This window comes from Zingiber officinale, chromosome 4B, assembly GCF_018446385.1.
Source record: "Zingiber officinale cultivar Zhangliang chromosome 4B, Zo_v1.1, whole genome shotgun sequence".
Lineage (NCBI taxonomy): Eukaryota > Viridiplantae > Streptophyta > Magnoliopsida > Zingiberales > Zingiberaceae > Zingiber > Zingiber officinale.
This window is the reverse complement of record NC_055993.1, coordinates 66,545,370-66,571,741: the sequence shown is the minus strand read 5'-3', so window position 1 is coordinate 66,571,741 and position 26,372 is coordinate 66,545,370. Positions and strand designations below refer to the sequence as shown.

At 39.3% G+C, this 26,372-nt stretch overlaps 2 long non-coding RNA genes across 2 annotated transcripts; both read right to left on the bottom strand.

Moving 5' to 3' along the window:
• Window positions 1–745: 745 nt before the first annotated feature.
• LOC121977585 lies at window positions 746–1,832 on the bottom strand. The gene is made up of 3 exons (XR_006110947.1): window positions 1,479–1,832; window positions 1,182–1,366; window positions 746–802 (listed from the first exon to the last, which is right to left on the bottom strand). It is a non-coding gene; the product is annotated as an uncharacterized LOC121977585 (long non-coding RNA).
• Window positions 1,833–6,516: 4,684 nt separating this feature from the next.
• Window positions 6,517–7,575, bottom strand: LOC121977584. Its single transcript, XR_006110946.1, has 3 exons — window positions 7,250–7,575; window positions 6,953–7,137; window positions 6,517–6,573 (listed from the first exon to the last, which is right to left on the bottom strand). It is a non-coding gene; the product is annotated as an uncharacterized LOC121977584 (long non-coding RNA).
• Window positions 7,576–26,372: the final 18,797 nt, after the last annotated feature.

Genomic DNA, 26,372 nt, shown 5'->3' with positions numbered 1-26,372 from the left:
CGGTACACAATGACGGGGAGGGACCCCGGTGTGCTACCACGCTGCCTATCACACTACCCATGAGTGGAGCCTCCAGCGGAGCACCACCGGGCAACCTACACACCCTGTGTGCTGTGCCACTACCCATGCAGTGGTCACGTGGTGAGCAGGTCAATGTAGCCGGCCGACGAGCTCAACAATAATGGAGTCGTCAATCGCCCAGCATGCAATCATGCGATATGGTGCATGCGGCTACAATATGACATACCTGAACAAATCCTCCTCCATATGTGTAGATGCCAAGCAGATAAACACATATATAACAAGGATAATAAACAGCATAAATCTAAAGACATCACATATAACAATGATGTAAGTATCATGAATCCAAGAGCATGTATCACACATGTAAAGCAACTAATCCAGTAGAGTAGAGCACTATAGATATGCATCTCTATGATCATATATACACATGGCAAGAGATATAATATCCAATCCTGAAGTAAAGCAACTAGCAGATGAAGCATGTGATAGGTATCAACTAGCTAAAACCAGGGAAGAAATGATCTACTATCTACCACTAGTAAATATATATAAGCTACACATATCATAAGACATTATCAAAAGATAAGTCAAAGGGTACCCGCCTACAGGTATCGAATAATCTATAACCGGGAAAATGATAAATCTACCAATCACTAGTAAATATATATAAACTGCACATATCATAAGACACTATCAAGAGATGAGTCAAAGGGTACCCGCCTCAAATAGAAGGTACAATCCAAATCCGAAGTCGAGACGCCCGTCTCGAATCAGAGTCCTGTGTCAAACAACATATATATTTTATTTAGCTAAATTTAAATGAAATAGCTAAATAAAATTCTAAAAACTAAATTAGGGTAAAACCCTAATCACGTCATCATTATCCTTCCTAAACTAATCTAACAATTGATTAGGGTTTCTCCATTAGATTAGATACAGTCCAATATCCAACTAAACAATCACACTTAACTTAACTAAATCCAATGGTCGATTAGGATTAGTTACCTAATCCCTAATCACCCATTAGATTAGGAGATCCTATCAACACATAAACCTATTTCGTATAGTAATACAATTTAACCCTAAACCAATACCTTACGTATCAATTAATACAACCATAATCCACATCTAAGTAGCTCACAGGGAATAGAACTCACCTCACTGATCTGAAGCCTCTGCCGACAGCACAATGAGAGGAATTTCCTTGCTGGATCAAAGAAACCACAGCAACTCTGCTGAAATTCTTCCCCACTTCAACCGAAACCTCAATCACAGCAAGGAAGGAAACATCCCAGAACCGATCTGTGGGTTACAGCACGTAATTGGATCCGATCTCTCCTTCCTAGCTCAAAACCGAAAGAAGATATCACAATTCCAACAAGGATCAAAACAGAAACAAGCCCTAACCTCCAAGATCGCAACCAGAGAGGGAAAAGAAGGAACCAGTTGCTTACCTTCGAAACCCTAGGGCATTCAAGCCGGCGATCGGATCGGGGGAGAGAGGGTCGGCAGAAACGAGAAGAAAGATCGGGGAAGGGTTGAGAAGAGGAAATCAAGATGATCCTTGTCTCCTTGATTGATCTCCGGCAAGCTCCGCAGATAGATCTACACCGGCGATCGTCGGCGTCGACTCGTCCACGCTCGGCGTCGGTTCGTCCCCGTGAGAGTCTTCAGAAAGATTAGAGCGAGGAGGAGGAGGCTTCGGCTGGATCTGGGCTTACTAGGCGTCGATGCCGGCCGAAGGAGATCACCAGAGCTCTCGGCTTGCTTCGGCGTCGCCCGTCCGCGAGAGAACAGAGAGAGGAAGAGGAAGAAAGGGAAGGAGCTCGGGTGAGGAGAGGAATGGGATCGGCGATTGTTTTAGGGGAAAGAATAAGAAAAGAAAAGTATTTATATTAAAAACTTTTCCTCACTTAAACAGGTATCCCAAACAGGCTTTATCCGCGCCCGAAATTAATCCCCTCAAAACTCGTCGTACGAGCTCCGAAAAATTCCCAGAAAATTTCTAAAAATTCCAGAAAAATTTTATAAGGCTATTTCTGAAATAACCCTATTTATTAAATTTTCTGAGATCTCACATCCTCCCCTACTAATAAAAATTTGGTCCCCAAATTTCGCTATAACTAACAGCAAACACTAAAATATAACCAAACAGTATAAATGCTGAAAGGAACTCTAACCCACATATCTCAAGTAAAAAGATGAGGGTATCGAGCTCGGACCGTATCCTCCAGCTCCCAAGTAGCCTCCTCGTCAGAATGATGCTGCCATCCGACTTTAACCAGTCGGACAGTCTTGTTCCGCAGCTGACGCTCTCTACGGTCCAGAATCCGTACCGGAACCTCCTCGTAAGTAACATCAGGCTGAATAGGAACAGATATATCCGACAGAACATGTGCCGGATCGGATACGTATCTCCTCAGCATAGATACATGGAATACATCATAAATGCCAGCTAGAGATGGTGGTAGCGCCAGACGGTAAGCTACTGCTCCAATCCTCTCCAAGATCTGGAACGGTCCAATATATCGGGGAGATAGCTTACCTCGGAGACCAAATCTCTTCACCCCTTTCGTGGGTGAAACTCTAAGAAATACGTGATCACCAATGGAGAACTCCAGGGGTCTCCGTCTCTGATCAGCATAACTCTTCTGACGGTCCTGGGCATCTGACATCCTCCGTCTGATAGTGCGAACCAGCTCTGCATCCTGCTGAGCTCTCTGAGGTCCTACCAACTGAGCCTCCCCAACCTCTTCCCAGAGGATGGGTGTCCGACAAGGCCTACCATACAACGCCTCAAACGGTGCCATCTGGATAGCCGAATGATAGTTGTTGTTGTAGGCGAACTCCACTTGCCTTCGAGGAGGCAAACCTGGAAGCTCGTCTGGAAATACGTCTGGATACTCTCGGACCACCGGAACGTCTGAGAGCTGAGAACTACTGCTGTCGTCAGTATTAATCAAAGATAATAGAAATCCCTGACATCCATGTGATAGCAGTTTCTGCGCCTGTATCGCAGAAATGGTCGATATCCCATCGTCTCTGATGCCAGTGAAATCCCAAGAGGGTTGGTTCGGAGGTCGAAACGTAACCACCCTCTTCTGGCAATCAACTGTGGCATGATAAGCAGACAGCCAATCCATACCCAGGATAATATCGAACTCGACCATCTCCAGTATTAACAAATCTACAGTGAGTATAATGCTACCAAAATCTAACGGACCACCTCTGACCTCCTGAGTGACATCCAAGATATCACCAGATGGTAAGGAGACGGTCAGTCGTCGCGGTCTATGAGAAGGTAGTCTACTAATCTCTCTCATAAATGCACAAGATATAAAAGATTGTGAACTACTTGTATCAATTAGCATATCAGCAGAAAATGCATAAAGTAAAATCGTACCGCGGAAAACGGATCCGTCGGCCCACTGTGCATCCTCTCGGGTGACCGCGTGAACTCGTCCAGTATCTGACGGTGGTAGAGGCGGTAGCACTACCAAAGGCTGCTGTGCCGGAGTCTGAGCCTGCCACTGAGTCGGTACTGGATACTGAGTCAGAGCTGGGGCTATGGGCTGCAGTATGTACTGAACTGGTGGCTGGGGCTGTAACTGATACTGCGTCGATGGCTGAATCAGATACTGAGGTCCAGAAATAGAACCCTGGGACTCCATCGGAATACTGGAATGCTCCTGACCGTACATGCCATATGCAGCTGCCGCAGGGGGGGCTGTCCTCTGCTGGCGATGCGAAGATTGGCCTTTCGGCCCCCCTCGCTGAGTAGCGGACTGATCAGCCTGTCCTCCCGAAACAGAACTCCCGGAGGCTACCTGTTGAGACTTCAGCGTACAGTCTCGTCTTATGTGTCCGGGCAGTTTGCAATGATAGCAAACTGACTGTCCCAAGGAGCACGCAGAGGTGATGTGATCTCGGGATCCGCATCTGGTGCAAAAAGAGTCACTAGTGGTCTGTTTCCGGTTCTGCTGAGCAGACCGGGAACGTCCTGATCGTCCTGACTTCTGGTGTCGGCCAGATGACCCAGAAGTACTCTGATCCGTCTGAGTGCGACTGCTCTGCTGCTGTCCAGTAGTCTGTGGCTGCTGAATCTGTCCCGCAGTCCGATCAGTCTGTTTCCTCTTCTTGTCTGCATTCACTCTCTGATGAGTAGACTCAATCATGAGAGCTCTATCCAGTGTCTCGGTGTATGATGACGTACTAAAACCAGACATCTTCAGCTGAAGATGCCCGTCCAGTCCCTGGACAAACTGAAACATACGAGATCTGTCATCGACCACTAACTCAGGACAGAATCTGGCCAGCCGATTAAATTCAGCATTATACTCCATCACTGAGCGGTTATTCTGCCGCAGACTAAGAAAATCCTGCCGAAGAGTCATCTGATATGCTCGGGGAAAATACTGACTCTCGAATGCCTCCCTAAATCTCGTCCAGGTAATATGCTGATCGCCTATGATGGAGCGCTGTGTGTCCCACCAGATCTCTGCCCCATCTCGCAGGTGGTAAGCAGCTAGCTCGGCCTTCTCCCACTCGGAGCAGGCCATGTAAAAGAATGTCCGCTCCATAGTCTCAATCCAGGACTGAGCTATGCTCGGATCAGTCTCCCCGCGGAATAATGTGAATCGGCTCTTCGCCGACTCTGCTAAGGCTGGGATCCGTGCACGTGCTGTAACTATGTCAGTGGGCATCGCTGCAGCACTGGGCAGAACCACTGGGACTGATCCTATAGGTAGTACTGATGGCGGAACTACTGAGTAGACATATGTAGGGGCCACTGAGGGTACGGTGGGCGGTACCGGATAAGAAATAGTCGGTGCTGCTGGTACTGGTGCCGAATATGTAGTAATCGGCACATGTGTCTGCGGTGCCGAGTACGCGGTAGCAGGCACAGCTAGAGAGGGTGTCGGGTACTCTGCGGGTATAGCTGATGGGGGAGGTGCTGAATATACCGACGGTGGTACCACTGGTGGTACAGTCGAGGTAGGTACCTCTGACGTCGGAACTATCGGGATCTGGTACGCAGACGTACCCACAATGACCGGAGGAGTCTGCCCCTGACGGGCAGGCTCAGCCCTAGCAGACCTCTCTGAAGACTCTGCCTCAGGAGAATCTAACGGCCTCTTACGTGGTCGCCCACGTCTCGGTGCCGGTACACGTGTAGGTGGCATATCTGTAAAGAAATGTTACCCAGATATCACTACAAGTACGAAAACTATAAAATTACCTGATTTACCTATTGCCGTCTGGAGATGTCCTGTCGCTGCTTAGCCCCCAAATAGAACCTCCTCAAAATACCTCGGAATTCCGAAACGAGAAAATCGACGAAAATCCGTACAATCCGAAAATACCCAGATACGCACGCAAAACTTGTAAGAACCAGTATCAGAACCGCTCTGATACCAAATAAATTGTCACGCCCCAGGTAGTCCCTGTCCGAAGAAATTTCGACAGCATCTCCCCTGTACGGCGGACAATATGAATCTCAGTATACATATATCTATACCTCGGCCACACTCGGCCGGAACAATACAATACAAATAAGAAACAAACCACGCAGTTTATATCAATATTCCACACAGCTCAACATATAACCAATCCACGCAGTTTAATAAGGAAGAACGATATAAAACCAATGAAGATATACGTACACATCCTACTCCACTACAACGAAGAAAACAAATCCACGAAGTAGTGTGAAAATCTGCAGCGGAAAACAAAAGCAGCAAACCCAAAGGTTCGACATAAAGTCCACAATACAAACCCACAATACAAGTATATAAGATGCAAAAGCAAAATATAATCCGACAAAGAAAATCCTCGCGATAATGGGGCTAGCGACTGGAATCTCTCCTGACGGCCTCAACCTGAAAAATAGTAACAACGGGGTGAGTTCAAGAACTCAGCAGGTAAACCAATAGACATGTACAGCAATATATATCCACCAGTAATAACCTATGGTACAGTACCCTAGACCATAGAGCCTACAGTACAGTCTCCTAACAGTACAACCTACGGTACGGTCTCCTAACAGTATAACAGATATGCATAGCCGAAATAAACTGTAGTAACCAGCAATAGGCATAAAGTACAGTCTATAGCAAGAATAATAAGAAAATGCATAACTGAAATAAACTGTACTCACCTGCGAGGCTTGTGCAACTGACTGTAAACATACACAGATAAAGATAGTCAGAGCAAAAACATATAACCTGTATGCATGTCAATCATATGCAATCACCAAAATGCATCAATCATAATTAATGCAATCTGTGCATATGATGCAAATGACATGGTCACCCCTGACGCCAGTCAGAATCTCACACACAATGGTTCAAAAGATAAGTCAAAGGGTACCCGCCTATAGGTATCGAATAATCTATAACCGGGAAAATGATAAATCTACCAATCACTAGTAAATATATATAAACTGCACATATCATAAGACACTATCAAGAGATGAGTCAAAGGGTACCCGCCTCAAATAGAAGGTACAATCCAAATCCGAAGTCGAGACGCCCGTCTCGAATCAGAGTCCTGTGTCAAACAACATATATATTTTATTTAGCTAAATTTAAATGAAATAGCTAAATAAAATTCTAAAAACTAAATTAGGGTAAAACCCTAATCACGTCATCATTATCCTTCCTAAACTAATCTAACAATTGATTAGGGTTTCTCCATTAGATTAGATACAGTCCAATATCCAACTAAACAATCACACTTAACTTAACTAAATCCAATGGTCGATTAGGATTAGTTACCTAATCCCTAATCACCCATTAGATTAGGAGATCCTATCAACACATAAACCTATTTCGTATAGTAATACAATTTAACCCTAAACCAATACCTTACGTATCAATTAATACAACCATAATCCACATCTAAGTAGCTCACAGGGAATAGAACTCACCTCACTGATCTGAAGCCTCTGCCGACAGCACAATGAGAGGAATTTCCTTGCTGGATCAAAGAAACCACAGCAACTCTGCTGAAATTCTTCCCCACTTCAACCGAAACCTCAATCACAGCAAGGAAGGAAACATCCCAGAACCGATCTGTGGGTTACAGCACGTAATTGGATCCGATCTCTCCTTCCTAGCTCAAAACCGAAAGAAGATATCACAATTCCAACAAGGATCAAAACAGAAACAAGCCCTAACCTCCAAGATCGCAACCAGAGAGGGAAAAGAAGGAACCAGTTGCTTACCTTCGAAACCCTAGGGCATTCAAGCCGGCGATCGGATCGGGGGAGAGAGGGTCGGCAGAAACGAGAAGAAAGATCGGGGAAGGGTTGAGCAGAGGAAATCAAGATGATCCTTGTCTCCTTGATTGATCTCCGGCAAGCTCCGCAGATAGATCTACACCGGCGATCGTCGGCGTCGACTCGTCCACGCTCGGCGTCGGTTCGTCCCCGTGAGAGTCTTCAGAAAGATTAGAGCGAGGAGGAGGAGGCTTCGGCTGGATCTGGGCTTACTAGGCGTCGATGCCGGCCGAAGGAGATCACCAGAGCTCTCGGCTTGCTTCGGCGTCGCCCGTTCGCGAGAGAACAGAGAGAGGAAGAGGAAGAAAGGGAAGGAGCTCGGGTGAGGAGAGGAATGGGATCGGCGATTGTTTTAGGGGAAAGAATAAGAAAAGAAAAGTATTTATATTAAAAACTTTTCCTCACTTAAACAGGTATCCCAAACAGGCTTTATCCGCGCCCGAAATTAATCCCCTCAAAACTCGTCGTACGAGCTCCGAAAAATTCCCAGAAAATTTCTAAAAATTCCAGAAAAATTTTATAAGGCTATTTCTGAAATAACCCTATTTATTAAATTTTTCGAGATCTCACAATTCTTTTCTTATGAACTATACCTTACTATTTTATTCATGTTTTCGCTGCAGATAAAATAGTGGTTGATTGATCAGCGACATTCTATTTAATTTTTCTCAAAACACATACGTTTCTATGTCTCTGAGATTCATTTTTCCCTTCATCCCATCTTATTTTTTTTTGAACTTTCCTATCCTCTGTTTGCTTATTAACCTTTCATTTATCAAAGTGTGGAAGTTTCTCTTACCTAAGTTCACTCAGTCAGCTTGATTCACATGATGTTGCTTTCTATTCTGTTAAAACTTGACTTATTCTTTTTGCTTTGTTGCATGATTTAATGGATATGAAGGTTTTAGGAACTTTCTTCGTTGAATGGGATGAAGGTAGAGTAATTTGTGATACCTTGCTTTCGTCAAAGGAGTCTTCCCAAATGTATGCTGAACGACTTACAAAACCAGCTAGTGCTTTGGGATTTGATGGTTAGCTAGTTAGTCTCATCTTCTCTTCTCTTCCCTTTCCTTTTTTGTGTCTGCGGAATCTTTGTTTTCAAATAATTGTTCCCTTTAGTTTGGAGTTCTTGATTTTTTGGCTTTGTATCTTTGCCAAGAATTGCTTTTTTAGGAGTTAAATTCAATCTTGATTTGTTAGTTCCATTTTCTGTATTGACCCATATAAAAGTGATACATGATAGTATGACTTTTCAGGTCAATATAGAACTCAAACTGGACAAGAAGCAAGTTAATAACTTGAAGGAGTTTGTCCATCATCTATCTCATACTATGCATTCTTCAGTTCCTGGGTCTTTAGTCATATGGTCATTTCACTCACTAAATTTTAAATTCTCTGATAATATAACTCCTCATTACACTTTATTGGTGAGATGTATTAGTGGTCAGAATGATTTGTAAAATGTAGGCTTAGCTATATGCATGGTACGTAGCCTCGTTTTTATGTTGTACATATCGTATGTATTGTTAACTCAGTGTACCCTGTCAGTCGAATGCAAACTTATTTAAAGAACTAGCTAATGGATGAGAATGGATTTACTAATGATTCCCTGCAGGAGCTTGTTCATTCCCATTTCTTATGTGTAAGTACTTGTTTACATGTAACTAATATTTTTGTTCTCCAATGATTGATATTATAATCGAGATTTCCTATTCTATGTCCAAATGTACAAATATAAGAGGAGTACAACTGCGATATCTATCGGTAAGTTGGGCAATGCTCTTAAGGTCTTTCATGATTTGTGTTATACCTTATAAATTGTTAGGACCCCTGTATTGAAAAATCTAGACTATTGTTTCACTTGGAGGTCTGACTATTCTTTCCAACTTAAACTTGTGAAAATTCTAGGTTAACCAGAGTCCATCCAATCCTACCAGACAAGATTAGCGATTGGTTCCAGTTTTAACTTGCTGAAGTGAATTGTCCAAGATTTTGAAACTTGTCTCTTTTGATCATAAATAGCTTGCATATTTTTACAAGATCTGATAAACATTTCTTTTATTTATATGATTATTTTTACAAGATCTGATGACTTTTTTTATTTCTATAATTGTAGATTGTGCCTTGTGCATTGTTAGCACTTGCAATTTACTTAGAAGTTGTTTCAGTGTTTCCATACACAAGGTCAACGAATGATGTAGAACATAAAGGTAAAACCTAAATTATCAGATCTTTGCATATTCAGAAATAAAATCTCAAATTTATGTATACTTTTTAAATTGTGAACCTTTCACGACTTTGAAAGAATAACAAAGGCACACATATGGTAACTGTTGTAAAAACATGTGTTTATTATTCTTTCAGAACAAGTTTTTTTCATATATATAATAGTGTATTTCTTTTGATATAAATAGATTGTTGATCTCCTGGTGCCTTATAAAGGGGTGGAAAGATTGGACTTTTGATAAAGCTGGTGTGGGGAAGACTGGATTTATTATGGAACTGATGATCAATAATATTGGAAAAGGTTAGCATGAAAGAATCAGCAAGTGAGAAAGAGGAGTTCAATGAAATCCTACAAGTTGAAGATTATGATGGGACTTGGGTTGGTAATAATTAAGTGCAATCCTACATGGCATGAACTACCATCACAAGTTTCTAGTCTTTTGGCTATTGTTCATTAGTTGTAAATGGAGTTTATTTGTTTATTTGTATTGGAATAAATTTTATTTGAACATAAGACATATTTCTTCTTTTGTGATTGTAATTCTTGTATAAGTAACATTTTGAATGACATTGATATGGGGAATATTCTTTCTTTTGTGATTATGAGCCTTTATTATATATTTATATTGAAATCTGATATATTGGTATTAAAAATAATAGTTTAAAATGTTGGTGCGGGAAGCATCCGTCAATCGAACCCAAGTTTTGATAATGGCAAAGGGATTCAAAGTTGAGTTATTTTGTTTTCTAACATGTGTGAATGAGGTTTTTCAAGAAAGTCCTAACTGCGGTTAGGCAGGTGGAAAACCCTAGGGGGTGGTAACCCTAGGTCCTAGGGGGTGGTAACCCTAGGTGAAGGAAACCCTAAGGGGCGGTAACCTTAGGTCCTAGAGGGTGGTAACCCTAGGTGGAGGAAATCCTAAGCGGGGGTAACTTTAGGTCCTAGGGGGTGGTAACCCTAGGTGGCAGAAAACCCTAGGGGGTGGTAACCCTAGGTCCTAGGGGATGGTAACCCTAGGCAGAAAGTTCAATAGGTCATGAGGATCGGACTGGCATCAAGTATGCTCTCCTGAGTGGAGTAGGTGAGGGCGCGTTCCCTGGAAGAGGGAATAGTAGGCGTCGGTTCGACCTAGGGTTTTCGATCGAAAATTCGAAGTCAAAACCGGGCAGTCTGTCACTATCAAACTTTCATATTATTATGTTTATTGTGTGTGCTAACTTTGTTTTGCAGGATATGTGGTTGGTTTGTGGACTAACATGTTTTGCAGGGACAAAGGAGCAAGATTAGCCTCGGATGAACAGTACCCGAGGCGCTCTCATGGAGCTTGAGGCATCTCGGGTGCAAAGGAGAAGAGTTTACGCACAGCGGAGCTGGATGCACCCTCATGGTAGCTTGAGGCACCTCAGACAGCATTGGAGGCGCCTTCAAGAGGATAGACGAAGACTTCTTCTCAACTTATCCACGCGCGGCTGACTCAGTGGTTGGAGGTGCCCTCAAGGGGGTTTGAGGCACCTCCAACAGCCCTTATATGGAGCACTCGACCAGCAGCTCAAATCAACAATTCAAAAGTGATCCTTCTACAACGTGTTGTTCACGAGACACTTCGACTAAGCTACAACAAGTCCCCGACGACCCAGAGCCTTAATTCTTATAATTATGTTGTCGATATAACCTTCTTATATCTATTTTGTAATCCATATTTGTACTTTGTAATCTGATAGTGAATTGCCCAAAGTAAATGCTCAACGAGCGTGGGCCTTAGAGTAGGAGTCGCCCAAGGTTCCGAACCAAGTAAAAAAACACTTGGGTCCTTTTTGTGTGATTGTTTTTTAATTCCGCTGCTATACTCTCGAAAGTTTTCTAAATACGAAAAGTGAAAGCCACGAGCGCTATTCCCCCCCCCCCCCCCCCCTCTAGCACTTCTCGATCCAACAATTGGTATCAGAGCGGGGTAGCTTTGATTTGGTGCAACCACCAATCAAGCATTCTTTCGTGGTGATTTTAGTTTTTCGGAGTCGATCGGAATCGGTATTCTTATCATCCTCTGATCTAGTTTTTTTTGTAATCAGATTTTTTCTCGAAGTTGATGCAACACCACTCGAGATCACGTAATATTCTTCTTTTAAATCGCATTGCTAATCCAGGATCAAGTCATGGGACACATTTTCTTTTTCATCCTTTCGTGCTAGATCTTCAATGTCTCTCCAAGAAGGTTATTGCACTGCTCGCTCACCGCTCTTCACCGGAGACGACTTCAGTTACTAGAAGGGTCGGATGGAGGCGTATCTCCAGACTCATTTTGAAGTCTAGATAATCATCAAAACCGGACTTGAACTTCCAACTGACGGCGATGGCAAACTGATACCTTGCGAGAACTGGGATGCAACCCTAATCAAGAAGGTAGAAGCAAATGTCAAAGCAACCTGCACCCTCCAGTGTGGCCTGACAAAGGAGGAACTCAACAGAGGAGGACCTTTCTCAAGTGCAAAGGAGCTATGGAAAAAGCTGATCAAACTACACGAGGGTACATCATACACAAAGGTAAGCAAGAGAGACCTTATTTTAAATAAACTATATAACATTAAATTATAGGAAAATGAAACGGCAAGCCAACTGCACGCATGCATACAAGACCTATTGAATGAACTCCATGCAATCGGCCAGAGAGTGGAGAACAGGGACATTATAAGGTATGCACTCAATGTCTTTCCTAGGAATACCTTGTGGGCATCCATGGTAGATGCTTACAAGGTATCCAAGGATCTCTCATCAATAAAGCTAGATGAACATTTTTCTAAATTTGAATTGCATGAGCAGACTAATGCACGCCCAGCCGTGAAGGATATAGCTTTGGTTGCAGGTACAAGCAGAAGGCGCAGAACCGAATCAGAGTCGGAAGAAGAACTAGATTCGGACGACGACGACGACGAGCTCACGACCGAACTTGTCAACCTGGTGAGGAAACTCTATAGAAAGAAGAGGGGCTTCAACAAGAAGGATGTCAAAAAGGTAATCCAATCCAAGGAGGCCCAACCAAAGGTGAAGTTAGAGGTGACGTGCTATAGATGCAACCAAAAGGGGCACATCAAGGCCAACTGCTCGAACCAAAAAGATGCAAAGAAACCAAGAAGGAAGAAGGCCCTGAAAGCAACTTGGGACGAGTCTTCTTTGGAAGAGGCCAACAGTAAAGAACTCGAATAGACAAGTTTCCTCGCAATGACGGCCCGGGACCAAATCAACGAATCTGGAAGCGAGGACGAATCGGAATCTGAGTTCAAGAGAAGCCATGGATCCGTATCCGTTTCCGAAGGGCCGAACTCCTCTGTAAGTAAATTTCGTCTGTATAATTTAATAAATTACTTAATGTGTAAACTAGCTAAGTCTAATGTTCGGATCAAGTCGCTTCTAAAGGAAGTAACATCCCTTAAAGAAGTGATTAATACCGAATCCTTGGTTGACTCTATTCAGAATGGAACCTCAACTCAAGTCCAAAAACTTGAGGAAGAGAATTCCACCCTAAAAATTCAAGTTAAGGATTTGAAGACTACATTGGAACGGTTTACACTGGGTTCCAGGAATCTTGATTTGATTCTTGGAAAATAGAAAGTCGTATACAATCGATTCGGACTAGGATTTAAAGCTAAAAGGAAATATCGGTCTTATTTATCGCTTGTTAACAGACCGAATAGAAAGATAGTCCAAGCATGGGTACCTAAGTCCAACTTGGTCAATCAAGTTGGACTTGGTCAATATTGGGTCCCCAAGGATCAAGTACATTACCTTGATAGACCATATCGAGGCTATGATCCAGGGGGAGCCAATAGAAAAACTATCGTAATAAATAGATAACAATTGCTTAATGCTTGTTTTTTTTTTTGTATGTTTAGATTAAGATAGATTAAGGACCTAGGCATAATATACACTTGCTTAGTTAAACCTAGGGGTTTCAAAAGAGAAATTAAATATATATTTTTCTTGAAAGGCTCTGTCTAGAAGTGGTGGATGATCTCATACCCAAGAAGGCCTAGTGCCTCGCCACAGCCTGGGAGCCAATTTTCGAAATGTATATTTAATTAACCAATTGGAAAATCTAAGTTTAACTCAAATATAAATTAATCCTTAAAAATAATCTAAATTAAGATAACTATCTCACAAAGCTACTCAAGGTTCCCTGTTGGATAACTTAGAATCGGGTGAGAGAGATCTAGGTTGAACTTAGTCAAATTTAACTTAATAATTTAATCTAATTAATTAACTTAAAATTTAATCTAATTAATTATCTAAATTTAATTAATATTTTAATCTAATTAATTAACTAAATCCAATAAATTAACATAATAATTTAATCTAATTAATTAACTAAATCCAATTAATTAACTTAATAATTTAATATAATTAGTTAACTTAATATTTTAATCTAATTTAGTGAATAATTAACTCAATAATTCCTAATTAATCAATCTAATAAATTAATTAACTTAACTAATCAACTTACTTAAATTAACTTAATCAAATTTATTTAACTAAATAAAATAATTTAATCTAATGCAAACTTTTAAACTTAACTAAGTCAAATATTTGATTATCCAAAAACTTATTCAAAAATATTTTAAAAACTTTTTTTTAAAAATCTTTTTAAAAACTTATTTAAAAATCTTTTTAAAAACTTTTTTAAAAATATTTTTAAAAACTTTTTTAAAAATTCTTTTAAAAACTTATTCAAAAATCTTTTAAAAACTTTTTTAAAAATCTTTTAAAAAACTTATTCAAAAATATTTTAAAAAAAACTTATTCAAAAATCTTTTAAAAACTTATTTAAAAATCTTTTTAAAAACTAATTCAAAAATTTTAAAAAAAATATTAAAATCTTTTTAAAAACTTATTTAAAAATCTTTTAGAAACTTTTTTTAAAATCTTTTTTAAAAAAACTTTTTTAAAAATTCTTTTAAAAACTTATTCAAAATTCTTTTAAAAAAATTATTTAAAAATCTTTTAAAAATATTATTCAAAAATCTTTCAAAAAAACTTATTCAAACACTTATTAAAAAATTCTTTTAAAAACTTATTAAAAAATTCTTTTAAAAACTTATTTAAAAATTTATTTTAAAATCTTTTAAAAACTTATTTAAAATTCTTTTAAAAACTTATTAAAAATATTTTAAAAACTTTTTTAAAAAACTTATTCGAAAATCTTTTAAAAAAACTTATTTAAAAAACTTTTAAAAACTTATTTAAAAATCTTTTAAAAAATTTATTCAAAAATCTTTTAAAAAAAACTTATTTAAAAATATTTTTAAAACTTATTTAAAAATCTATTAAAAATCTTTTTAAAAACTTATTTAAAAATCTTTTAAAAACTTTTTTAAATTTTATTTTAAAATTCTTTTAAAAACACATTTAAAAAATCTTTTAAAAACTCATTTAAAAATTCTTTTAAAAACTTATTTAAAATCCTTTTAAAAACTTTTTTAAAATTCTTTTAAAAAATTATTTAAAAATCTGTTTAAGAAAAACTTATTTTTAAATCTTTTAAAAAAACTTATTAAAATGTTTTTTAAAAAAAAATTTAAAAAAACTTAATTAAACGTAATCACATAAACTACTGACACGTGGTCATCTCTCTGAGGCGCCTCTCACACAAGGGAGGCACCCTCAAGAAGTGGCGGGAAAAGTCCCGCCAACTTGTCTTAAGGCGCCTCGGAGCATATCCAAGGTGCCTCCGACAACGCCTTTTGGGTGCCTTCAAAGACGTTGAAGGCGCCCTCAACCCAAAAATTTACAGCGAACATAAGTGATTCTGTTCGTCTTCTGCTCGTAATCCCCACGCACCAAATCGGTGATTTCTTCCTTCCAAGGCACCTTCAACCCAAGTTTCCCTCACCTAAACCTAACAATACCTCCTAGGTATACCCTAATCTATTTTAAATCATTGTATACATGTTTGTTATGCTTGTTTTGCTATTTTATGTGTATATGGTTAAAATTAGGAAACGACGCAATGTTGTGTCCACATCGGGCACTGTCCCCTCTACCGATGCTAGATTCCCCACTGAGCATCATAGGCTTAGTTTCATTGAGTATTCATACTCTGTAATGAAATGTAGATATTTAAGTAGGCCATTTTTTACTAGTTATTGTTAGCTTGTCATTCAAATGATCGCACACTATCAGCTTGATAGACTGGTTTACTGCAGTAATGCAGTAAACCAAGATTTATATGCCTAGTTTTACAACAACCATGAGAGGGTTGATGATCTGACCTATTCCACCAGAGTTGGTGGAAAGGATTTTCTGTTTACCAGGATACGCACCAGTTTAGGTCTTAGAGAGTCAGCATGCCCCTTCTTATGATATCCAAGTAGGGATCTGCCTTTTGATGAGTTCTACTCCCACATCACTTTAGATACACTCTATGTGTATTTGGGGGGGAGAGACCACTTGGAGTCTCTGACTTCAGGTCGATCTCTCTTAGGGTCCAGGACTACGTCATGTATAGAGTCCTGACTGCATGCATTCTGCCCATCACATCTCGGGGCGTCCCGAAGATGCGTCCATCTCACTCTTTCTTTTTATATGCATTATGTCATCATATAGACATAGACATTGCATTGCATATGTTTTATAACACTATTCATGCGGCTAGTCTCGTCACGTCCTAAGTAGTCCACATGCCCTATTGTCATGTGTTGACTTACATCTTCTCGATTACAGAGGGCATAGATGTGACTCGGGGGACGACTATTCCCCTTACACCTTATGATGAGTTTGACCAGCGTCATCTTAGATTAGCACATATAGATATCACTGCTCAGGGGGTCCTAGCATGGAGAGGTGGGCCGCCGCCAGCTGATCCAGTTGAGGATGAGTCAGTTGCTCCAGCCGAGGGATTTGGCCTAGCCCCAGATGAGTTCTTTCAGCCACCTGAGGGACGAGAGGAGTTATTTGAGTTTACTCATGATCAAATATTTGGAGAGCCTCTCGATCCATCCCAACCTTAAACGTCAGCTCAACCTTCCACTTCCTTATCCATTGAGGATATATTCGCTCATCTCGAGCGGTCCTCCGCGCTGACACATCAACTGGTCTTGGACGGCTTCCGTACACTATGGACCGAGTCACTTCTCTCCGAGAGGAGATTCATCGAGCGTTTCATATACCCGAGTGGCCTCCATCACCTCCTCCTGCTGACGAGCCTCTGATTTGATCCTCTTTCAGACTTGCATTGTATCTATTATACCTAAACTTACTTCATGTATGGATGACTGTCTTTTGGCTTGTTATTATGCTTAGTAGAGTAGCACTTATTTATACTTATACTAAGTTCTTTAAATCAGTCTGTTGTCTATTTTGATTTTAAAATCCTAGGAAAAATAATTTTTCAAAATTCCTCTTTTGTTAGTTTTCCAAAAATCTGGTTTAGCCTAGGAATTTACCTCCTAGAAATCATGTACCCCTAGTTTCAGCCAGAACATCTCACAAGCACACTAGGATTAACTTGCTTGTGTTTGAAAAATACTTAGAATGGTGTGAGTGTTGGTTGCTACTCGGAAAACCTAGAGGTTCCACTGTACAAAAATTTTGTACAAAGGTCTGAACCTTTTCCTAGCTACCATGTGTTCTTTTAAATTAAATTCTGGATCGTCTGCGGAACTTAACACGTTTGATCCAAAACTTAATCTATTTGTTCTTTTAGGTTTAGACTTGGATCTCCTGCGGAACTTAACACGTTCGATCCAAATCACCTTAAGTTATTAATTCCATTAAATATTAATTTCCATAATTGGTTCCCAGTACTGACGTGGCGAGGCACATGGCCTTCTTGGATATGGGAGCAACCACCACCGACTAGACAAAACCTTTTATGGAAAGCTAATATTTAATTTCCTAAAAGAACTTTAGGTCAACCGAAAAGAACAATCAAATCACAAGGAAAATAAAAACAAAAGAACACTATATCGAAAACAAATTCGAAACACTAAAATTGTATGCCTCTTGTATTTGGTATTATTTCCAAAAATAACAAGTATGATGCGGAAAGGAAAAATACTAGTTATACCTTTTAGAAAGACCTCTTGATCTTCTATCGTATTCCTCTTCTAACCTCGGACGTTGTGTGGGCAACGATCTTCCGAGATGAGAACCACCAAGCACCTTCTTCTTCCTTGCAAGTTTCGGCCATCAAAACATCTTCTAGGATGAAGAGGTTCGGCCACCACCACCATGCTCCAAGGGATGCTAGAAACAAAGCTTTCTTTCTCTCCTTCTTCTTCTTCTTCTCTAAACTTGATCCGACCACCATATGAGTCTCCACAAGAAGGATGAGGTTCGGCCATCAAAGAGAAGAAAGGAGGAGAGGATGGCCAGCCACACCAAGGAAGAAAAAGAGAGAGGAAAAATAATAGAGTTGTTCCCCATGAAGGCACCTCTACCCTCTCTTTTATAATCCTTGGCCTTGGCAAATAAGGAAATTTAAATAAAAATTTCCTTAATTCTTTTGCCATTGATAAGGAAAATTTATTTAATTAAAAACAATTTTATCTCATCAACAATGTGGTCGGCCACTTTAAACCAAGCAAAGGAAATTTAATTCAATCAAGAATTAAAACTTTCCTAATTTGTTTCCGGAAATTTTATAAAAAATTTCTCTAATAATTTTTCCCTTTATGATGATCAATAAAAAGGAAATTTTATAAATTAAAATATTTCTTTTAAACATGTGGATAAAAAGAAAGTTATCTTTAAAAATTAAAATCTCTTCCAATCTACAAATAAGGAAAGATATCTAATCTTTTCTTAATCTTTGTAGAAGCTTTATAAAAGAGATATTTAATTTTTAAACTCTCTTTTAAATCATGAACATGATTAAAAGGAAAGTTTTTACCAAAATTAAAATCAACCTTTTAATCTACAAATAAGGAAAGAGATTTAACTCTTCTCTTAATCTTTTGTAGAATCTTATAAAAGGAAAGATTTAAATTTTTAACTCTCTTTTAAATCATGTTATCCACATAAGAAATTTTTTTTAAAAAAATAAAATTCCTTTTTATTTTAATAGGGTCGGCCACCTAAGCTTGAGTTCAAGCTAGGGCCGACCACATGAATTCACCCATGAACCAAAACATGGCCGGCCCTAGCTTGGTCTCCAAGCTAGCTTGGCCGGCCCCCTATAGGATGGGTAAGAAGGTGGGTATAGGTGGGTATAGTACTCTATAATCAAGAGGCTACAATAGGGACCGAGAGGAGGAATTGGTTTTGGTCTCCCGATAAAATTAAGCATCCCGTGTTCGCCCCGAACACACAACTTAATTTTATCAATAATAATTCATTCCACTAGAGAATTAGTATTGAACTACCGCACCAATCCCAAATTACATTTTTGGGCTCCTTCTTATTATGAGTATGTTAGTCTCCCTGTGTTTAAGATAACAAATGTCGACTAATTAAGTAAGTTACTGACAACTCACTTAATTAATATCTAGCTCCAAGAGTAGTACCACTCAACTTCATCGTCATGTCGGACTAAGTCCACCTGCAGGGTTTAACATGACAATCCTTTTGAGCTCCTCTTGGGGACATTCTCAACCTAGTATCTCTAGGACACAGTTTCCTTCTATAATCAATAACACACACTATAAGTGATATCATTTCCCAACTTATCAGGCTTATTGATTCATCAAACTAAATCTCACCCATTGATAAATTAAAAACAAATAAATATCAAATATATGTGCTTGTTATTATATTAGGATTAAGAGCACATACTTCCATAATAACTGAGGTCTTTGTTCCTTTATAAAGTCAGTATAAAAGGAACGACCTCAAATGGTCCTACTCAATACACTCTAAGTGTACTAGTGTAATTATATAGTTAAGATAAACTAATACCTAATTACACTACGACCTTCCAATGGTTTGTTCCTTTCCATCTTGGTCGTGAGCTACTGTTTATAATTTATAAGGAACCGATAACATGATCTTCTGTATGTGACACCGCACACCATGTTATCTACAATATAAATTAATTGAGCAACTACATTTATCATAAATGTAGACATTTGACCAATGTGATTCTTATTTCTAGATAAATGTTTATACCAAAAGCTAGACTTTTAGTATACACTCTAACAGTGAGATGCATAGGGTACTGCTTGGACTTCAGTATGCTTATGTTTGTGTATCGACTTAAGTCTGGGCTATAAAATACCTAACTTACATTAATCAAGTTAAGTTATCCAGACTTAGTCAAATATAACTGGATCACTAACTTAACTTGACTAACCAAGTGAAAACTATTGTCCTCTAGGTAAATAGCTAGTAGCTAATGGTTAGACATGTGGCCAAAAAAATTAAGTATTGAGTTTTAACTTTATTTAGTTACTCATGCTTCGACTATAAGACTTTTTCAATATTTTCTTGTGAGAATGGCCTTAGCTAAAATTATTTAAATCAAGTGTTGGTGCTAAAATCTAAGCTAAATTTAAATCAACTTTTTAACCCTAAAAGAGTTCTTTTCTAGAAGATTTTTTTTAAAGATTTTATACTTTAAAGACTTATCATCTATTTTTACTTTTAGCTAAGTTACTTTTCAAATCAAAACTTTCCCTTATCTAAAATCTATTTCTAAAATTAAGTTTTGAGATTTTGAGTTCACTTGGCTAAAAAATCTTACAAGAAAATTTTATCTAAAATGCTAAGTGTTCTTGCAAAAGCTTTTCAAATTTAACTAAGTATTTTGCAAAAGCCTTTTAAATTTGGCTAAGTATTTTTCAAAAAGTCATTCAAAATTAGCTAAGTACTTCAAATTTGGCTAAGTATCTTTCAAAAGCTTTTCAAATTTATCTAAGTAAAAGGCTTTTCAAAATTTTCAAGAAAAACCTTTTTTTTAATTTATATAAAACTTTTGATTTCACTTAGCTAAAAGTGTTACAAGGAAATTTATTCTAAAAAGCTAAGTGTTTATCAAAGTATTTCTAATTCTCTATTATAAATTTTCTCTCAAAAAGAAGTTATTTCTAGCTAAGGCCATTGATCACTTTCCTTTACTTTCTTGCTTATTTAGATACATGGCAAAGGGGGAGAGTAGAAGAAAATTCAAAAGTATAAGAACAAAAACTTCAAATTAAATTTTTAAGAGGAGATTTTATTAAGGGGGAGTTTTTTTTCCAAAGTTTGCTTGTCCTATTTTTATGCTTATGCTATCTTTGAAAATCCTTTATAGCATTGTTTTACTTAACTTTGAATTTTTGTTGTCATAATAAAAAATGGAGAGATTGTTGGTGCGGGAAGTATCCGATTATCGAACCCAAGTTTTGATAATGGCAAAGGGATTCAAAGTTAAGTTATTTTGTTATCTAATATGTGTGAATGAGGTTTTTCAGGAAAGTCCTAACTGCGGTTAGGCAGGTGGAAAACCCTAGCGGGTGGTAACCCTAAGTCCTAGGGGTGATAACCTTAGGTGAAGAAAAACCCTAAGGGGCGGTAACCTTAGGTCCTAGAGGGTGGTAACCCTAGGTGGAGGAAATCCTAAGGAGGGTAACCTTAGGTCCTAGGGGGTGGTAACCCTAGGTGGCAGAAAACCCTAGGGGGTGGTAACCCTAGGTCCTAGGGGATGATAACCCTAGGCAGAAAGTCCAATAGGTCTGGAGGATCGAACTGGCATCAGGTATGCTCTCCTGAGTGGAGTAGGTGAGAACGCGCTCCCCGGAAGAGGGAACAGTAGGCGTCGGTTCGAACTAAGGTTTTCGGTCGAAAATTCGAAGTCAGAATCGGACAGTCCGTGACTGTCAAACTTTCATATTATTATGTTTATTGTGTGTGCTAACTTTGTTTTCCTGGATATGTGGTTGGTTTGTGGACTATGGCCTCGGATGAACTGTACCCGAGGCGCCCTCTGTTAGTTAGAGCACTAGAGCCAATCATTTGATGATTGTATGGACTCATGTATATCATATTCTTGTATATTAATAAAGGCATTTGTTTGGTTATTATACTTATTTGTATTAGTGCCAAATAGACTAAGTATAATAGCGTCCTTGAGTAGAAGGTTCATACCTATATCAATCGATTAGTTGAATTGATAGTGAGATGATATAGGGAACACTACTCTAAATCATTCCTAGTCGAGTATTAACATTCAGGGACAATGTTAATACAATAAGACTAGCATGTAGGTCAGCTCGATGACTTGATCTCACAAGTCATGGATATAGAGATATCAAGCTGACACATGGGTATGCATTAGAGAATGTATACTGAATGACCCGCCATGAGAAAGTATCATGGATCGTTATATGAGTGTCATATATTTTCTCATGTGGCTATTAGTATGACTATTAGTCCTTAGACCTGAAGTCACCATGGATCCCTACATAAGGAGTTATGTACTTTAGTTTCGTCAAACGTCACCCGTAACTGGGTGGACTATAAAGGCGATTACTGGGTATATAAAAAATTATGCAGAGGGATGTGAGTGATGTAGATGGGATCTATCCCTCCTATATGACGGGAGAGACATCGATATTCTTGATAGAGTGAGACCACGAAGTGTATGGCCATACCCAAATGAGTCAATATGAAATATTGAGCTCATTTGATTGAGTGAGTCTACTCGGAGTTCAAGATTTAGATTGGTCAGAGGATGACACGGTCTATACCTCACATTGATCAATCTAGATGTCTAGGATAGAAGGACACTTGTCACATATTGTGAGGAGTCACAATTAGTAGTCACAAGGTGATGTTGGATCTCAACATTTCTTGTAACTTGGGTAGCAATGATGTATTGCTAGATGCCGCTCATTGCTTATGTTTTTAAAGGAGTTTATAACATTGCCAACGTTACAAGAACCTATTGGGTCACACACAAAGAACATGTGCATGGAGATTAGGTTCATATGATGAACCAATAGGATTAGATTCATATGATGAATCAAAGATTGGATTCAAATTAGACTTATTGAGTTAGACTCAATTAGATTCAATTGTTGAATGAGTCTAATTTAAATTTGATTCATGAGTCAATTTATATTAATGAATTGAGATTCATTAAATTAAAATTGACTTGAATCAAAGCTTGGATTTAACTCAACTAGGAAGAGCATTGGTCAAGTTTGACTTGACCAAATAGAGGTTGACACATCAAGTTTTGACTTGATGAATTGACACATCATGAGGATGACTCATCCTACATGGCATGCCACATCATCCCCTTATATAATGGTGTGCCACCTCATGGAGGTTACACACCATTAATCCTCTTAATGTGGCCGGCCACATTAATGTGGGGGTTACACATGTGGTGGCCGGCCACACTAAGTGAGGAGAGGGTTTCATTTGGTGGCAATTGAATGGTGTTCAATGTTTCTTCTTCCTTGAGTGCTTCTCCCTCTCTCTAGCTTGCTGATGGTCGTGGCTTCATGGTGGAGAAGAAGTGAGAGTTGATTCCAAGCAACTAGGTGGTGTGAAGGTCACAAAAGGAGAGTACCTAGAGGAGTGTGTGAGTTCCTTTTTCCCTTCTCTCCTTTCTCACCTTTTAGATCCAATCCGAGAGCCCTAGAAAGTGATAGCACACTTGTGGGTTCTCCTCTCCATCTTTGAGTGGTAGAAGACCACTCCTTGTTCGTGTGGATACCGCTAGAGGACCGTTCGCTTGACGGTCTCGAGATCCGGCTACCTTTTGGACGTTGCGGGATTACGAAGGGCACGCATCAAGGGTAAATGTTTTTCCCTCTAGATCTAAGAGTTGATCGTGTTTTAAACTCATACTCATATTTTTCGAAAGTTTTACCTTGCACGAGATCCGTGGCTTGGGCGATTCGGGGTTTCCGCGACGCGAAAAGCGGTTTTCGCGACCCGAAAAACCCAACGGTGGTATCAGAGCCACGTGCAAGGCTTGTACGAGTTTGTTTTTATTTTTATGAAAAATAAAACCCTTCTGTGATTTTCTGTAAAAATTAGTTTTTTATGATTTTATGGGTAATTTTTCCGTAGAAGCGAAGCACAAGTGTCTCGGCACTTGTAGGCTTCGGCTACCGGAAAGATCTTTCAAAACCGGCTTCGTTTCGCCCCAAATCCATTTGGGACAGCGGGCTTGGGTGCCATTAGATCTCAAAGGAGCAACTCACGATGGTTAGATCATGGGTAGGGGTACTGCCCCTAACCCCGCAAGGGGATTTGCTCCGCGATCGCACCCGAAATCGCTTAAAACGAACCCGCCGGGAAGATTTTTTCGAAACAGCAATGTCTCGGCCCAAATCGTTTTGGGACAGCGGGTTTAGGCGCTTTTGGATCGCAAACGAACCCTCGTGATGGTTAGATCACGGGTAGGGGCGCTGCCCCTGGGCTCCGCAAGGGGATCCGTTCCGCGATTGCGCCCGAAACCGCTAAACGGGACCGCCGGGAAATTTTACTCGTAAAATTGTAAAAATTATTTTAAAAATTATAGAAAATTATGAAAATATATAATTTTGAATTATATATTAATTTTGTGATAGTCATGGCCCCAAAACTCAATATGATTGGATTGTGTTGTAATTCATAATACGGTCTGCGTGCCGTTATGTGTTTGCGCGTGTTGTATGTTTTTATTTTTCCGCGACCTGCGCGTCGTGCCTTTCTCTTATATTCTTGTTGTAAATTAGATTTAGACTCGAATGTAACTCGAGTTTCAAATTGTAATGTACAAATTGGAGCGGTGGAGGGTCCACACGAGACGGAGTTCCGAGGCGGGCACGAGCAACACAAGGTGGTCAAAGGGAGGAGCTTGGAGAAGCTGTTGACCCTAGGTTGACCAATCGATCTTCTCATTGGCTTGAGAAGATCGTAGTAGGGCCATGACTAAATCACAAATAAATTAATTAATTGCTTGTGTATGTGATGCATGTTTAATAAGTAATTAATTAATTAGTGCCTTACGATTAGATTAGATCTAAGTCGTGCACATGATGCACCCTTGCGATTAGATTAGATCTAAGTGTGCACAAGATGCATCCTTTTCGATTAGATTAGATCTCGATCGAATCAACTCTAAATGCCTAACCGTGCCGTGATACCTATCACTACCTCGATCACATGTATTGTTGAATCTGCCAAAGCAGAGCACTACATATTATCTTGGTAGGGTACGGAGGGACAATCTTGGTCCCGCCTATCAACGCATGGGTGAATACAAGCTCAATTAGATTGAGTATTCCTAGTTACTCGGTTGGATCGAGTCAACTATAGGCATTATTCCAACGGTTGGAAAAGATAGATCAAAATCACATCTATATTAACTCTCGGGCGTATTAGCCAAAGCTAACTCGAGTTTTAATATAAATGCGGATATTGATTTTATAAACAAGAGTTGCATAGAGATGTAATTGGTAATCGTTACCTACCGATCATACTAAGCCTTGGGCGTATTAGCCAAAGCTAACTCAAGGGTTAGTATGATGTGGATCTTGTCCCACAAGAATTATAGAATTCAGTGGGAGCATCATTTAATTAAAAGGCCTAATTAAATGATTTTTAAAGAATATGATATTTATTTCTGCAAATTTTCTGTTGTAGATAACCATGACGTCAAATACGAACATTTTCTCTCTGCGATCTGTCCTTAAGAAGGACAAGCTCAACGGAGCAAATTTCCTGGGCTGGTACAGGAACCTGAGAATAGTTCTCACCCAAGAACGTAAACTATACGTTCTGGAGCAGCCCATTCCGGAGGCTCCTCCTGCCACTGCCACGCGAGCAGACCGAGATGCTTACAAGAAGCATCAAGATGACGCATTAGATGTGTCTTGTCTTATGCTCGTAACCATGAACTCTGAGCTTCAGAAGCAACATGAGTTGTTGAGCGCTTACGATATGGTTGAACATCTTTGTCACCTATATCAAGGACAAGCAAGGCACTGGAAGAGGAACTCCAAAGAATACCTGGAAGATCTTAAGAAGAAGAGAAATAAGATTTCTACTTCAGGTATAAATGTTATAGAAGTCAACCTCTCTATTTCTTCATCGTGGGTATTAGATACCGGATGTGCTTCGCACATTTGTACTAATGTACAAGCGCTGAGGAATAGCAGGGCATTGATGAAGGGTGAGATAGACCTACGAGTAGGCAATGGAGCACGAGTTGCTGTTATTGCTGTAGGAACTTATCATCTATCTCTTCCCTCTGGGCTTGTACTAGAATTAGATGATTGTTGTTATGTGCCTGCCTTGACTAAGAACATAATTTCCGTTTCTTGTTTGGACAAGAAAGGATTTTCGTTTATAATAAAGAACAAATGTTGTTCCGTCTATTTAAACGATATGTTCTATTGTAGTGCACCTCTGATAAACGGACTCTATATTCTAGATCTAGAGAGCTCTATCTATAACGTAAATACCAAGAGGTTCAAGTCAAATGACATGAACCAAACATACCTCTGGCACTGTCGCTTAGGTCATATAAATGACAAGCGCTTATCCCAGCTCCATAAGGATGGTTTGCTGGACTCATTTGATTTTGAATCATATGAGATATGCGAGTCATGCCTACGAGGCAAGATGACCAAGACTCCCTTTAGTGGGCACAGCGAGAGAGCAACTGATTTGTTAGGACTCATACATAGTGATGTATGTGGTCCTTTCAATGTTGCTGCTAGAGGCGGTTATAGATACTTCATCACATTTACTGATGACTTCAATAGATATGGTTATGTGTACTTGATGACACATAAGTCGGAATCCTTTGAAAAGTTCAAAGAATTCAAGAATGAAGTACAGAACCAGTTTGACAAGAGTATTAAGATACTTCGATCTGATCGAGGTGGTGAATACTTAAGCCATGAGTTTCGTGACTATTTAGCTGAGTGTGGG